General features: G+C 37.5%; 1 pseudogene; it reads left to right on the forward strand.

Annotated features, from left to right (window-relative positions):
• The window catches only part of LOC120534583, a 44,931-nt pseudogene extending 34,085 nt beyond the window's left edge, over positions 1 to 10,846 (forward strand).
• The last annotated feature ends 6,613 nt before the right edge of the window (positions 10,847 to 17,459 follow it).

Raw genomic sequence — 17,459 nt, forward strand, 5'->3', positions numbered from 1 at the left:
ACTGAAGCCGCGGACCTCCCGGCCTTTTCCAGTTTCAGGTAATCCTCTCCAATCGGCGAGCTATCCACATCTGCACTCACGATCGCACCTTCGCTCCCCTTTTCGCTCTCAGCAGGCGACGATGTAGCGGACCGTGGTCCCGAGGAGTCTGTACTTTCGCCCATCTGATCCAGGTCTGTCTCTGAGAGGCCGTATCTCGAACTAGGGCTTGCTGATCGCAGCTTGGATGTAGCTTTAGTCTTGATTCTTTCGGACCCCCCTTCTTGTTGGCCATGTTTATATGTGTTTACATATACTGTAGCGGTCCCTCTCGGGTTGAATAAATACAGGATATCTCAGAATAATAAGCAAATAATATGAAAAATAGCACCACTGCTAGCGGAGCTCCACTTCAGACGTCCATCTCTCGCATCGGACGAGACCAACCTCCTGCCCCAAACTTTTTAGGTGGCTCGTTTGTCTTATTATGACAATATATATTAGTAAAAAGCATGACTTTTGCATATTTTTGAACAAACAACTGGACAGATATATATGGATTATGCAACAAGATGTTATTTACTGTTGTACACCATTGGGTTCTATCATATCACACTTTCTCACATTCTGCAAGAAAACATTGAATTACAACTTTTCCTCCACCACCACTACAAACTTAAATGGGGTAAGTAACATATACAAATTTTTCCTGTTTGAGTGGAATATTCCTTTAAAATCCTCTGTTCCTTGTTCAGTCAATCCTTTTGTAAATGTTTTTCTTTCTCTTTCTCGTCATGTTTCTTAAATGGGACAATCTATGCAAATAAAAATAAATGATCAACATATATATTGAACTCGCTATAGCAAATCATACAACCAAAAATAGATGAAAAAACATTTGTTAGTATTTCATTTGGAAAGAAAGAAAATACATGTTTAAATTTGGAGTCAATGGGATAAATAAAAAATGACACAAAGACATGGTCCAAATTAAACTCTTCAGGAGGATTGTTAAACACCAATATAGTAGCAGTGGCGTTTGTGCACCAAATCTGCACTCTACTTCTGTAGATAGATAGATAGATAGATAGATAGATAGATAGATAGATAGATAGATAGATAGATAGATAGATAGATAGTTTATTAATCCCAAGGGGAAATTCACATAATAATAATTTAGATGCTATAAAGAAATCCCTGGTGTGTCTAACACAAAGAGCACTCAGCAGTGACGCCGAGAAAATTAGGGAGTAACTGAGTGATAGGTTAGACACATTTCTCAACACACTCAATTCATAATAGCACATTAGTTTCTTTGTGGCTATACTGTGTTTCCACTTGCTGGACACAACTGTTCCTTGAATGAAATATAGTTAAATCTTGCAATGCTCTACATAATGGCTACATGCTCTTTTACCATTTTGCTTAATCATAAATTCAGAAAAGTAGACAATGTATGAGGCTACGTTTGACACAGTTCAAAATGCTTTTCAGCATGTGATATTATCAGTAAAGGATTTCCGTCAAGAAAGTGTCATTTTCTGTCAAAGTGACTGGAAAGCTGGGGGAATGACTGATGAGGAAAATAGGATTACTTAGGCTCAAAATAAAAGGCAAACAACTATGTTATCTAACTTCAATAAAAGTGTCACTTTGAAATGGCTTAAGAAGTATGTTTTGCATATAATTATAGTTCATAATCTTGACAAAACTGTTAACCTTTTAAAATATGGACATTATTTTAAACAAATATAACTAGTTTATTTTCAGCATAATTTATGATGCTTAATTTTAAAATCAATTGTATTATGAGCTTTTATCAAGAATTGGTCAGTTCTAACATCAATTGACCTTAAAAGCATGCATGAGAAGCTGTTGTTACAAACTCAAGACAGAGTCATGTAAAGGTTTGGGGCAGCCACCCGTATAATCTGGTTTCCTGGCTGCAAAGTAGCATTCAATAGATACAGCATGGTGTGCACAAAACCGAGTCCAAAACAGAACTGAGGGAATAGGGAACAGGTGGAGGCTTTTAAAGGGGAAGACAGGAAGTGAAGTCAAAAGGGGTCGGGCTCATGTAGGTCTTCTGCCATTGGTGCAAGCCCGGATGTGACATCACAAGGGCCAGAGCCGGCAAGGTCTCCTTCCATTGGCTCGGTCCCAGAAGTGACGTCAAGAGGACCAGGTGGAATCTCCCGTGAATGGTCTGCAGGCAAGGGAGAAAAAGAGTCAGTGCACTCATGCCACATCCCGGTATGTCTTGGAACTGTCCTTGCTCAAGCCCTTGAGCTGCCTCCCATGCACACATGTGTGACACTGTCTTTATTCATTTGGTCCATGGCTAGAAAGGATTTTATTTCATTGCTCAAAAATTCAGTTCATATAAATTCCAAGGCAGTTGTAACAAAGCTACTAAAGGTAACGTTTTCTAGGAGGCTATATTACAGTGATTCAATATTTTATGTGACATAAAAAAATTATTAAATTAATTCAAAGTAATCAATTAATAAACAATGTAGGGCTCATGAAATTGCTATTAGAGCCAGGCTCCCAGAAGAATGGGGAAGTGGAATTGCTCAAACATTTGCACTGAGGATACTCAAAAGTAACACAATAAGGAATTCTTAGCTGTGGCATGGATTCTTACTAAAGACTGGGCTATTTACTGATTAATTATTGTTAGCAATATTAGCCAATCACATTATTATAACCCAGTTACCCCTTATTTAACTAATTATATATTTTACAGACAAGGCATATAGAGTAGATACATTTTATTAATTGTATGGGTTAATTCAGATGCATACAGCAACAGAAACATTAAAAAACAAGGATACAGACTTGCAGAACAAATACTACAGCTAATCAATCAATTGATAAATAAATAAAAATTAATGTATGTTGTGCAGATATTTCAAGAAAACTTAACTAGTCCATCGGGAGAAACTACTGACCTGCCTGACAGCATTGGGTAGAAAAGACCTCTAGAGGTGCTTCTTAGCACACCATGGTGGAATGAGCCTGTGGCCCCAAGTACTCCAAGACAGCACCTTCTGGAAGAGATTGAGGAGATTATTTATGATGGCATTCAATTTGGCCACCATCCTCTTTTCCACAACAGTTTTCAGTGTGTCCAGAGTCCATCCTGTGACGGAGAAGGCTTTCCTGATAAGTTTCTTTGGGCATTGTGGGTCTTTTGAACTTTGGTTGCTTCCTCAGGAGACTGCAGCATAGATCACCACACTGGCTACTATGGACTGATAGAACATTTCCAAAAACTTTCTATCTTCTGTATCAATACCCCAGCTTTTTTGAAAAGGGCAGATGGAAAGAATTGACTCTGTTTTTGTGGTCTGTATTTGACTAGTTTGATTTTCATTTTATAATGATAAAATGAGAATTAAACTAGTTGCACTGCACTTCTGGGAACCATAATCACAAAAGGTTGCATGCATCATTGGAACCATGCAATTTATGCCAAATTCTGACCCTACCATCTGCATGACAGTAATCGAGATTCATCAGACCAGACAACTTTTTTTTAAATCTTCTGTTATTCGGTCTGGTGATCATGTCCACCGTACCCTCATATTGAGTATTTGTGGCCTTTTGGCTAGCTTCAATAAATCTGCCCTTGCCTCCTGTAACATATCTATAAGTGACAAGGTTGGTGTCTGGTCTTTTTGATTAAAAATCAATTCTTAGAAAAACAAGGTTTTTTATCCACAAGTCTGCCATTCACTGGATGCTTTTTGTTAATCCATGTAAATTTTAAGGACTGTAGTGTATGAAAATGCAAGTATGGCACCTCTTTCTGAAATGTTGGAACCACCACCTCTGGTACCAACAATCGGACAACATTAAATTAGATTAATGGGTTAAGTCCATTCAAATATTTTGGTAAAACGATAACTAAACCTCTTTGTCATGTCTGCACTGTATACAACATGAGCTCCAGGTACAGGAATAGAAGTTTGGAGGATCAGGCTATGTAAGTTAACAAGCAGGTGTACCAAGTAAACTTTGTACAGAGAACAGTGTGCTGGCTTAAAGTTAAAAGTGCGCTTTACTAAACTGAGTTGAATTACACCAAAAATAAAATCTGGAAGAACTCATTAACTAGCAAGTACTGAAAAAATATAAAAATTATATCATTTCAGACAGTGCTACTTTTACATTTCAGCTTTTACAATCAGGTTAGAATTTCAAAACAGAGTGGATTAAACAGAGGCATCTAAAGCTACAGTTCAAATCTTGCTTCATCTTGCATCAACTTCAAACTCTTTGTTTAAGTCTATTGTAATAGTCCACTACAGGCGTATCCTACTATCCCTATAAGTAGCCTTTCACCCATTGATTTTTTACACACTTTGTTGAATTGAAGGTTTCAGAAACCTGTTATGGTAGAATTGGGATGTACAGCAGTTTACCTGACACTGCAGGGCACATCCACTCACATATCCTCACTTTGCCAATTTAGATTTATCAGTTAACTTAATTTGTATGGCTCTGAAAATGTGGTGAAAACAAATACGTCTCAAAAGACAATGGTTGAGCATTCAAACTTAAATCTCCTTAAAAGTGAGAAGCAGGCAGCATTAACCATTGCACTAGCCTGGTCACCTTCTTATAGGTATAATTCCCAATAAGTAAGAAGTTTTTCGCTAGGTTTATTTTAATTTTAAATTTATAACAGTTGTAAGGATGTCAAGGTAAACAGATAAATCAAAGAGTCAACGGAAGATTGGGAACCACTCTGACAACCCCATTTAATTGCAACAAAAAAGACAGCTGACAAGCAGCTCCAGGGAGCATGTACTGATATGGCGTGTTGCTGCACCCACCACATGACGGACCACTTCAGGATCCCCCAATTTAGGACCTGAGTGCAGTCATGCAACAGGTGACACCTCAGCACCATATTAGTTCAAATGCCAATCCTACCACCAATACCCCCGAGTTTTTTCCTGCAAGTTGGACGACCTGCTTGCAGGGCTTGTTGAAGAATAACGACATACCTAGGATGGAGAAATTGCAAGTTAAGACCCAATGGAGTGGAATCACTTTTTGCAATTTTCCAATTGCTGGCACAGATCCCTAGCCTCAGAGCCACCACTCCACCTAACAAACAGCTCACCAAAAAAATAAAAATTATATATATAGATATATATATATATATATATATATATTCTATGGTTTTAGCAGTCGGATAAGTGTTCAGCAGTCCTGTCCATAACTACTGTCAGTTTGGCACTTGGCACCACCTTCCATGAATGAGTCTGCAAAATAGGGCTCAGATTGGAAGGGGCAGGTTTTCTCTGGGTGGTGGGGCAGGTGCCAGTTGTCCTTCTTGTTCATTTTTTCTTGGCTGCGGTGGAGGAAGGTAAAGATAATGTTAGTGTCTGCGCCCCTTCTCATCACAAGGTCAAAATGCTTACCTAACCAGAGCCAGGGAGAGGGTCGCCAAGATGCGCATGCATGACACAGTTTAACACTCAATAATCGGTATCTGTATTCACTCTGCTTGATTTATTATATATGATGATATTGGTGATGCAATGTATTTTGTTTTTATGTAAAATCAACTACAGGTCCGTCTGAAATAAGACATCTAACGAGTCAAATTTCAATCTTATAACAAAAAAGATTTTGATTTGGACTTAAATTATTCATTATTGTATGACAGCATTCATTTTTGAATGTGATTCTGTAAAGTGACAGTTGAATATTTCATTAAAAGGATAAATATCTGTTTGACGTACTGTATATACTTAATATGGTAAAGTGCTTTCCATTAGTAACTTAAACTAGCATATTGCATGCTAAAAACAAGACTCTGCACTATCGTTCTTCCATGCAGGTTAGTGATGGCTCTGAATCTTTGTACAAGATGGATACTTTAACTCATTTGCACTATACAATGCTACAGGAAGTAATTACACCTCATGAAACTCATTGTATGATTTAATATAGGTAAATAAATAGCAATCCAATCCTCATTTCAATGACATTGTTAAGTGATCTAGAAGAATAGACCAGTTGTTCATCCATGCATTTTTTGCATTTACTTGGTGTTGAAGTATAAAATGGAATGCTGTGTAGGTGGATCTTGTGTATCTTGAGAGTATGGTGAAGCTTAAGAAGAAACAAGCTGTACCCCACTGCATCACCTTTCTCCACTGCACCTTTACTAAAAGAAACTTTGACATTTCATTTCCTTTTTACTTCTCACAGGGATCTGGGAATGATCATAGCTTTTTCTTTTTAGAAGATTGTCCATTTCAAGTGGAGTGATGCTGAAGAAACTAATAGGTAACTATGGATAGTTGTTTTAGTTTATCACTTTTTAAAAATATGATTGGCAACAATTCTGTCTCATTTCTGTTATAAAAGTAACCCCAAAGTGACTTGACTTACACAATTAAATTTTTTGAAACCTATCTTATAAAAATATTTCTCTTGTATCCTTCCACATACATAAACATCAAAATAAAGTTAATCTTAATAAATAAATAATAAATCTATAATACATTTCAACCTAGGAAAGAGTATTCCTTATTGGAAATCATTTTTGTCAAAAATATGTGGCAGGTATAACAGCTTGATATATACAATCCACTATCAGGATCTGTTTGTGACTCTAAATAACAGCTCTGAGAATTCAATAAAGTATAAACTTCCCAACTTTATTAATTTGTCAATATCCAAAGACTTCAAAAGGTTCTTTGAGTGGTTTCCATAGAAACTGCATGCATGAGCATGACATGCGTGAGGAAATAATGCTTTATATAAGAAATACATTTTGAACCTCTGTAGACTTGCATGATTTTTGTCATAGATGCCACTTATTTTGTATTTAATTTTGTGTTTTATACACTCTAATTGGTCAGTTTATAAAGGTACAACAGACTCGGTCCACATCCATCATTACCTAAAACCGAGCATCAGCCCTGAGCTCTTTTCTATTGATTTTTATTCAAAGAGATGCACAGTGGTTAGCACTGGTGCCTCACATGTCCAGGAATGTGGCCTTGAATCCTGATCTGTTCTCTGGCTGTGTGGAATTTGCATATCTGTATTTTTTTCTCCTCTGTGTACTCCATTTATCCTACTACATCTCAGAAATATGCATGTTAGGTTAACTGCAGACTGTAAACTCACTGCGTACACACGAAAGTCCTCATTCTAGGGTTGGTGTCTGCCCTTTGTAGCACCAAATGGGATATATAGACAGATAAAAAGAACATATTTTACTAGGAATGCTGCATTTTGCACATTAAATCACATTGTATAATAATCTGAAGTTCATTAACATGATAAATGTACTTCAGTAAAGCTTTGCTAATACAAAATATATGGTGTAGTTATAGAAAAAGAAGTACTGTATTTCATACAGAATATATAATATTTACAGTATATTACACTATACTTACAGTATACTTTTATATCCAAATAATGCCTCCAGAGCAAGAGTATTTTAACATAGGGATGAAGAAAATATTCAAGTTTAAATGAATATAACAGCTCAGTGGTATTATCACGTGATTCACAAATTACACACCTTTCCGGTTTTATATTACGTTAGAATTCTGTTCACCAGAGGCAGAAAATTCCTTCAAATTCATAGCTGGCCTATCAAGAGATTGGCCGGTGCATTGCTGGAGTGATAGTGGGTTTTTGAAGCTTTTAGATTAATAGTCAATCTACATTTCCTTATCAACTGTTATTAAGAACTGTAGAAGGTTAAAGGAAAAAAATAAGGTTGCCTATACAAGAGGCCAAAATAATGGGCTTGCACAGGGATAGAAATATCTGAAGTCGGCAAAAAATACATGATTTCAGAATAGAATGAAATTAAGGGAAACTATGCATTAACAATGGCAAGAGAGCCAGCAGTTGGTACACTGGAGTAAGAAGAGGTGAAACTGCAGCTAAAGCTGGATATTTTTGGACAGTAACCAATTCTCAATAAATATACAGTATGACAATGTTCTGAGTTAAAGCTTTAACAAAATGGCTTTTCCTTCTGTTTTCTTATGGGCGAGTTTGGAGTCCACTAATATGCCACTCATATCTTTAGCCTTATCGATTTTGCTCATAATCTGCTGATTCTCAAGTGTCTTCTTCAAAGAGTGTTGTCTGCACGTGTTTTTGACATTGATCACTCAGTTTTATGGGATTGCAGTTTACTTCCAACATCCACTGCCCTCTGGGCTCTGGAAACCCCAACCCCTCCAATTTTTGTTTTCATTGTTGTGCTTCTGACAGAAATGTACCAATTACTTTGACAGTAATTTAAGAATTCTGAATATTGAAACAGACCAAACACTAGGTGTAGGCTGGATAAAGAGCCCATAGTAAAGATTAGATAAAAATGCTTTCACTTTAATGCTGTGTCTTTGAATAAAAATGTAGAATTATATTCCATAGAATTTTAAATCTATACTTACTAAAGGCTAAAAGCAACTCACAGTCTTTGTGCAGCTAAAAGATCAAAGGGAAAATGTGATGGTTTTTATATAAAATAAACACCTTTCTTTGAAGTTCTGTTTAATTTTTTTGAGTAAAACAACACAGCAAAGTTGAAACACCAAGTCAATAACATCCTTAAATGGAAATTCATATTTTGGCATTTACTTGACTTTGCAAAAGCTGTTATCCTTTCCAGTTTAACAACATAAGTTTTATTTAAACATCCGTCTTTGTCAATCAGATCACTTTGAAAGTTTGGACACCACAGTTTCTCAGTTTCTTGTCCTTTCTTTTTTTATTTTTGCTCCTTCTCACCTTAGAATGATAAGGTAATAGATTCTGATTTAATACTGCTGGATGTGACTTTGTGTAATTTTGTCTAAAAGCCAAGTGGGAAAAAAATAAGTATGCATAGTATGCTCCAATAAAACACTCATTTATATATAAATATCACATTTAATAACCTAATTAATATATTTATTATGTTTTCTGTTTCTAAATGATTACATGAAACATATGGACCCATTAAAAAAAATGATATGCAGCTTACCAAGGTTTTACCCATGCCCCTGTTGTAAATTAGTATTACTTCTTTAGGAGTCTGAAATTGCAGGGATCCCTGATGGAAGACAATGCGCAACCCTTATTCAAAAGCTCTAATGTGCTACTAAACTCACCAGTAGATTGTATCTTGGAGCATGAATGGCAAAGTCACACCTGAAGAAAATGATATCATATTAGGGCATGCAATTAAGATTCTGTTAGGCCAGATAATTTCAACATATAATGTAAATTTACCATAGCTATGCTGATGAAACACAGCTCTACGTATTTATCTATTGCGCCTGATGACCCAGAGGCTCTAAATCCTTTAATCCAGTGCCTTTCAAGTATAACAGAATAGATCAGCATTTCCCAAACTATGGGTTTGAGTGGGCCCTGAAACATAAGATATTCTGACCGATCGGGCTAACAGCTGGACGTCTTTTGTTTTTGTGACATTCTTTATCGCATTGTGTTGTGTTCGTTAGCGTACACCCTTATAATCTTTTTAAAAAACAATTATTAACGTTTGAATATAATAATGGAAAAGTGGTTGAAACGGATAGCAAAAACTACGTCGCCGCCGCCGGTTGATTGTGATGAAAAGACAGAAGATGTTCTTATAAATGACAAAAGTGGCACTGAGGCTGACTTCCAAGCTCCCTAAACGAGTTCGCATGAATCGAAACGACGGAAAGTTGTAAGAAAATATGACCCTGAATATCTAAAACTAGGAATCACTCGGAATCATGATACGATAGATCCGCGTCCTCAATGCGTGATATGCTACGAAATATTAGCGAACGAAAGTATGCGCCCAAGTAAGTTGACGCGTCATATAGAAACGAAGCATTCCCATTTTACGAATAAGCCAGTAGATTTTTTTTAAAGAAAATTGTTGGATATGAAATCTTCAAAAAATATTGTTTCACATTTCATTAATATTAATGAAAATGCTGTATATGCCTCGTACCTCATTAGCTTAAGGATCGCCAGAGCAGGAAAGCCTCATACCATTGGCGAAGATTTAGTGTTACCATCGATTAAAGATGCTGTTGGAGCGATGTTTGGAGAAAAAGAAGTAAAGGAAATCGAGCGCATACCACTGTCCAATAATACTGTTGCACGACGAATCAACGAAATGGCTGAATGGGCAGAGGACGAATTAATTCGGAGGGTAGTTTGTAGTAAATATTATACGCTACAACTAGATGAGTCTACTGACGTGCAAGGCCTATCTCAACTGCTTGTTTTTGTGCGTTATATATGGCAAAACGACGCGCATGAAGATATCATGTTCTGCAAGCCAATTAGTCGTGGAACGGCCGAGGAAATTTTCAATGCAATTGATTCCAATATAAAAAAGAAAGGTTTACAGTGGAAGAACTGTTTTGGTATATGCACTGACGGTGCGCGGGCTATGTGCGGGAAAAATAGCAGTGTCGTTACAAGAGTTCTTAAACAAAGCCCCTGTGCTTTGTGGACACACTGTAGCCTTCACAGAGAAGCACTGGTTTCAAAAGCATTACCTAATGATTTCAAAACAGTAATAAATACAGCTGTGAAAATTGCAAATTATATTAAAACAAAACCCATACAAGCACGTTTATTTCAAAAGCTGTGTGAAGAAATGGGTAGTCTTCATACATCTCTTCTTCAGCATACGAAGGTACGTTGGTTATCCAGGGGGAAAGTACTGACACGATTTGTGGAATTACACAATGAAGTTACAATTTACTTGGAAGAAAAAACTGAATATATTGAATCTCTACTGGACAAAGAATTCATTCTCAAGCTCACATACTTGGCGGATATTTTTTCGAAATTAAACGAACTCAATTTGTATTTGTAAGGTTCAAACGAATCAGACATTTTTGCAGTTCACGATAGAATTGGCGTTTATGAAAAAGCTTATGTTGTGGAAAAGTTGTATTGAGGATGGCAAGTATGATTGTTTTGAAACTCTTGAAACTTTTATTATAGAAAACCAAGTGCAGCCAAAGACGAACGTACTATCTGCAATTTCCACTCATTTATCATTGTTAAAAAATAACTTTGATGCCTATTTCGGGGAAGAGATGAAAAAGCTCGACTCGTTGAATTGGATTTGTAACCCATTTCAAGACCGCCTACCAAGTAGTATGTCAACAAAAGCAAGTGAAGAACATTTATCAGAAGATACGTCACTGAAAAATAGCTTCAATTACAAGCAGTTAATGAAATTCTGGCTCTCAGTTGCTGGGAACTATCCTTGCCTGTTTGATGAAGCTATAAAAGTCCTCCTCCCCTTCAGTACCTCATATCTATGTGAGGCCGGATTTTCAGCTATGATCAGCATTAAAACTAAATACCTAAATAAATTGGACGTATCAAACTCACTGCGATTAAAAGTAACTAAAATTGAAGTTGATGCTAAAGCTGTAATGACAAAAAATAGGAAACAAATACACCCTTCTCATTGAAATAACAGTCCTTGTAGGTATTTAAGTAATAAAAAATTGTAACTTAAAGTTGTTTTTTTTTCTTATTTGAAAAATTTAAATTTCCATAGTGACTGTTTGTGAGCTAAACAATATATGTTGTCTGTGATGATAACAAATTAATGTCAAATGAAAAAAATACTTTAAACAAAATAAACAACCTGAACAAATAAGACACCATTAAGTAGTTCCGCGACTCGCTACTAGGGAATCTGAGCGTTACCATTATTTTATGCCCCCTTTTTAAGACGGCTAAGAGGTGGGTCCCGAATTTGGCAGTTTTTGTTAGGTGGGTTGGAGCTCAGTCAACTTTGGGAACCACTGGAATAGATGAATATGAATTTCTTTAAATTAAACAAGGAAAAAACAGAATTGTTAATTATTGGAAGCAATAAACAAAGTGAGAATCTTAGAAACAAAATTAATCATCTGGCCCTGTGAATCAAACCAGGGGTCAAGAATTTAAGTGTTATTATTAACTCTGACCTTAATTTCAGATCGCATATTAATAATATTACCAAGACTGCTTTCTTCCTTCTAAAGAACATCACAAGGGTGCGATCTCTTATATCATTTAAAGACAGTGAAAAATTAATACATGCATTTGTATTTATAGCCAAATGGATTACTGCAATGCTCTTCTGTCAGGACTACCCAAGAAGAACGTAAATCAGCTACAGCTTGTCCAGAATGCAGCAGCAAGAATTTTAACCAAAAGAAAAAAAAATGAGCCTATATCTACAATACTTATATCTTTACGTTGGTTGCCAGTGTCCTTTAGACTCGATTTTAAAATACTTCTACCTATATATAAGGCTTTAAACAATCTTGCACCCTTGGCTGTTTCCTTGTGTACCAAATCGTAGTTTTAGATCTGCAAATTATGGTTTGCTTGTTATTCCTAGATCAAAGTATAAAAGAACTGGTGAGGCATCTTTCTGTTCTTATGCACCTAAAAGTTGGAATAATTTGCCAATAGAAATGAGACAGGCTAAATATGTGGAATATTTAAAAAACCTCTAAAAATATTTTTATTGATCTGGCTTTCCAGTGATTATATCCTAATATAGTAATCTGATTATAAATTTAGCTCCTTGATACGTTAATAAGTACCCAGCATTAATACATTGCTTTTTTATATTTTTTGTCTCACATTCTGTGTGTTGGCGCTATGTGCCACCCATACCAGCTCAGAGTGTTCTATTCTGCAGTCAACAGGGGAACGAAATAAGGAGGACTTGAAAACCTTATTATCGACTGTGCTAACTGTATCTAGTGTGCCAAGTGGAGGGCCTAGGTCATTCTGACTTTCGTGATGCAGAAACTGATTACCATCAGACCGAACTATTTGATTTGCTCGATTCTGTGGCCCTGCAAAGGTTTTTTTTTTCTCCTATGACCCATCATAGGAGTTTTTTGTTTTCCTCTCCATTGTGTCAGCTGATCAAACAATTTACATTCAGGAATCAAGAACTTCATATACATCCTAAATCATTGGAAACCACTATGGACTGTTCTATTTGCTTTTGTATCTTTTCATTAACATTTCTACTCATTGGGTTGCCATGTACATATGCCTAGGTAAAATGTAGAGATATACTGTATATATTTTTTTTATATATATTAATTAGATCTGGTTGTTCTATTGTCTGCCTTAATGTATAAATATTTAAATTAGAAAACCTTTTTTCTGATTAGAGTGAAGGTTTGTTTTGCACTTTAGTGGTTACATTTTACTTAACGATACCTGTAAATGTGGTATATCTTTGTTGTTGTTGATTAATCTGTGGAAAGTACCTTGAGTTGCATGTAAATGTACGATAAGATGCTATGTAAATAATGTTATTATTATTAATAAGATATGGTAAAAGTATTACTTCTCATGCTGGCCAAACTCTATTTTAATTTAAAGATTGCTCCAGAAGATGTATGTAAGAATATTCATTACAAAAATAGTCAACAAAAAGATACATTTCACATGCCCCTGATAAATAAAACATTTATATACACACTGTTAGGTTGTAATATAAAACATTGCAATAATTTTAAATTGTACATGTTTTTAATGTAATTTAATACTATATTACTGAATAGTATGAAACAGTCTAGGACTTTATGAAAATAAATCTAATCCACTTCTCCAGTGCTCATTCCTCACCGGTCCCACTTTCATCCACTGCAGGATTGCACAAGTATCACATTTCACTTCAGTTGTTGAATGTTCTTTGCAGATAAAGTCATTGCAAGAACCTGGTAGGCCCAAACGTGTTGTGAGGGTCTGCTGGGAATGGCTGACAGAGTCCCCTGTCAGAAGTAGCTTCAACTCTCACCTCCGGCAGAACTTCAACCATGTCCCGAGGGAGGTGGGGGACATTGAGTCCGAATAGGCCATGTTCCGTGCCTCTATTGTTGAGGCGGCTGACCGGAGCTGTGGCCGCAAGATGGTCGGTGCCTGTCGTGGCGGCAATCCCCGAACCCATTGGTGGACACCGGGATGAGGGATGCTGTGTGGTTTTCGTCTTGGTTGCGGAACAGTGAACCAACTCTACACCCTTATCAGAATCCTGGAGGGTGCATGGGAGTTTGCCCAACCAGTCTACATGTATTTTGTGGACTTGGAAAAGGCGTTCGACCGTGTCCCTCGGGGAATCCTGTGGGGGGTGCTCCAGGAGTATGGGGTACCGGACCCCCTGATAATGGCTGTTCGTTCCCTGTACAACCGGTGTTAAAGCTTGGTCCGCATTGCCGGCAGTAAGTCGAGCCATTTCCAGTGAGAGTTGGACTCCGCCAGGGCTGCCCTTTGTCACCGATTCTGTTCATAACTTTTATGGACAGAATTTCTAGGCGCAGCCAGGGTGTTGAAGGGTCCGGTTTGGTGGACTCAGGATTGGGTCACTGCTTTTTGCAGATGATGTTGTCCTGTTTGCTTTATCAGGCCGTGATCTTCAGCTCTCTCTGGAGCATTTCGCAGCTGAATGTGAAGCAGCTGGGATGAGAATCAGCACCTCCAAATCCGAGAGCATGGTCCTCAGCCGGAAAAGGGTGGAGTGCCCTCTCAGGGTTGGGGGTGAGATCCTGCCCCAAGTGGAGGAGTTCAAGTATGAGGTGAGTGAGGGAAGAATAGACTGTGAGATTGACAGGCGCATCGGTGCGGCATCTGCAGTGATGCGGGCTCTGCATCAGTCTGTTGTGGTGAAAAAGGAGCTGAGCCGTAAGGCAAAGCTCTCAATTTACCAGTCGATCTACGTTACTACTCTCAGCTATGGTCATGAGCTATGGGTAGTGACCGAAAGAACGAGATCGCAAATACAAGCGGCTGAAATGAGTTTCCTCCGCAGGGTGTCTGGGCTTTCCCTTAAAGATAGGGTGAGAAGCTCAGTCATCCGGGAGGGGCTCAGAGTAGAGCCGCTGCTCCTCCGCATCGAGAGGAGTCAGATGAGGTGGCTCGGGCATCTGATTAGGATGCCTCGGGACGCCTCCTGGTGAGTGTTCGGGCACGTCCAACCGGGAGGAGGCCCCGGGGAAGACCCAGGACACGCTGGAGGGACTATGTCTCCCGGCTGGCCTGGGAACGCCATGGGATTCTCCCGGAAGAGCTGGAAGAAGTGGCCAGGGAGAGGGAAGTCTGGGCCTCTCTGCTTAAGCTGCTACCTCCGCGACCCGACCCCGGATAAGCGGAAGAGGATGGATGGATGGATGGAAAGCTGAATTACTTGTACAAATGAGCAAATGGATATAGTCTTTATTTCTAACTTGACACACACTTAAGCAACAGCATGTTGGTACATAACAAGAAAGCATAACTATCCTGTCTGAAATGAAAAAAAGATTTAAAAAAATAAATTTTTACCTTACTGCACTTTTTATAAAAGGCTATGACGAACAATACATCTTCTTAAAACCAAATATCATAATCAAGATAGGAAGAGGTTTTTTGTTACTGGGAGTAACAATAACAGTAAAAATATGTGTCAAAAACAAAACCAACAATCAAATAACCTGTCAATGTCAAGGCTAAAAAATGGTCTGTTACATTGCCAGCACCACAAAGAATCTAAAGGGGCTGGAAACCTAAAATGAAAAATCATGAACTCCTTTTCTACAGGGTGGTCCAGACTTAATTATGCTGATCCAGATCATCTGGATGACTTTGATTTATGTGGGGACAATTCCAGTTCGGCGCAAAGACGATTCTTCATGTCATCAGCTCGCACACTTCTTGATGGTCAGGGATTTTTCAGGTGATTTTCTATGTAATAAACTTAATAAGTTATAGCGTAATGAAAATTGCATAATTAGATCTGGATCACCCTATAGTATTTCTACTCAGGCCAGCACTAGGTCCCTAAAACAAGTAAAATAAAGTCAATAAACTGTCAAAAATGCTAACTTATAAGTTGATGATCCTCCATCCATCCATTTTCCAACCCGCTGAATCCGAATATAGGGTCACGGGGGTCTGCTGGAGCCAATCCCAGCCAACACAGGGCACAAGGCAGGAACCAATCCTGGGCAGGGTGCCAACCCACTGCAGGACACACACAAACACACCCACCACTCACTAGGGCCAATTTAGAATCGCCAATCCACCTAACATGCATGTCTTTGGATTGTGGGAGGAAACCCACACAGACACAGGGAGAACATGCAAACTCCATGCAGGGAGGACCCGGGAAGCGAACCTGGGTCTCCTAACTGCGAGGCAGCAGTGCTACCACTGCGCCACCGTGCCGCAGTTGATGATCCTTTTTTTACTAAATAAAAAATGATGAACTTGAGGTTTCCCCAAACTGGCCAAAATTCTTACAACAAATGATAGCATAGACATCAATCCGCAATATTTAAATAAGGGAATGAATGAAACATTGGCTAGAGATCAAAATGAACAATAGGCATGTGTCAGAAGTTAGGTAATGGTGCAAGATGATGCTCACAATTCTTGCGATTCTGACATCTACAGTATGAAGATAGTTAAGGGGGTCAAGCACATAAAAACCAAGGAGAGGCTTGATTATGTAAAACATATAAAGGCTTAGGTGTGTGTAACATGTGCAAACATGGGTGTGCTAAAGAGAAAAGTCTAATTCAGATTTAGATTCTGCACTTCATAAAAATGTTTAAGTTCCCCTTTAGGAAATATTACTGTCTGCCTTCTTTCTCTTATTAAACAATCAACATTTTTCAAAAATATGTTTATTCAACCAGCAAGTTTTGATGTTAAAGAATATATGACCATTCTTATTAATATTTTCCAAATAAAGTTTGATATAAATTTAGCATAGTTTATAGGCAACCATTATTTTATGAAGACAAATCACGAAGTCCTTTATACTAATCCTTGATAAACTGCACCCTATTACTAACTTCATTAATTTATTACATTCAAATAAAGTTTCCAGGAATATTAAGGATAACAAGCAGTAAACTGTTATGAATTTTGGTGTTTCTGAATATAAAGAGTTTAATTTTGTTCAAATTTTTCCCTTTACAATATTTAAAATATTTAAATATTAATTTGTTTTCTAATGGGCACTGGCATCTAGTGCTCTTTGTTCTTGGCAACAGTGCTCAGTTTGCTACTTTGTAATGACAGAAGGTTACAACTAATGATGTCATTGTGCCATCCCTCTTTTAAGATAGTAGAGTAATTTTTTGACATAAAAACAAAATTCTCTGTGATAGTGTTTTGAAAACCTGGTCGATACATTCTTTTACGATAGAGTAATGACTTTGTTTTTGTTTCGCACATTAGACTTCATTGGGAGATTCTTTTGTTATGTCCTTTTGATTTCAATTTTCTCTCTCATCATTGTCAGCTCTTATTTGGTGTCAGAAATGATACAGATACCTTACATACTTACTGTCTGCAAGGCATAGCCATTTTAATGTGCTACACTAAATTATTAATATTTAATTTGTGCAGTAACACCACATAGGATGTGGCTAAATAGCTGAGCTCTGCAAATTTTCAGTTTATGTAAGGGA

This window comes from Polypterus senegalus, chromosome 8, assembly GCF_016835505.1.
Source record: "Polypterus senegalus isolate Bchr_013 chromosome 8, ASM1683550v1, whole genome shotgun sequence".
In the NCBI taxonomy this organism is placed as follows: Eukaryota; Metazoa; Chordata; class Cladistia; order Polypteriformes; family Polypteridae; genus Polypterus; species Polypterus senegalus.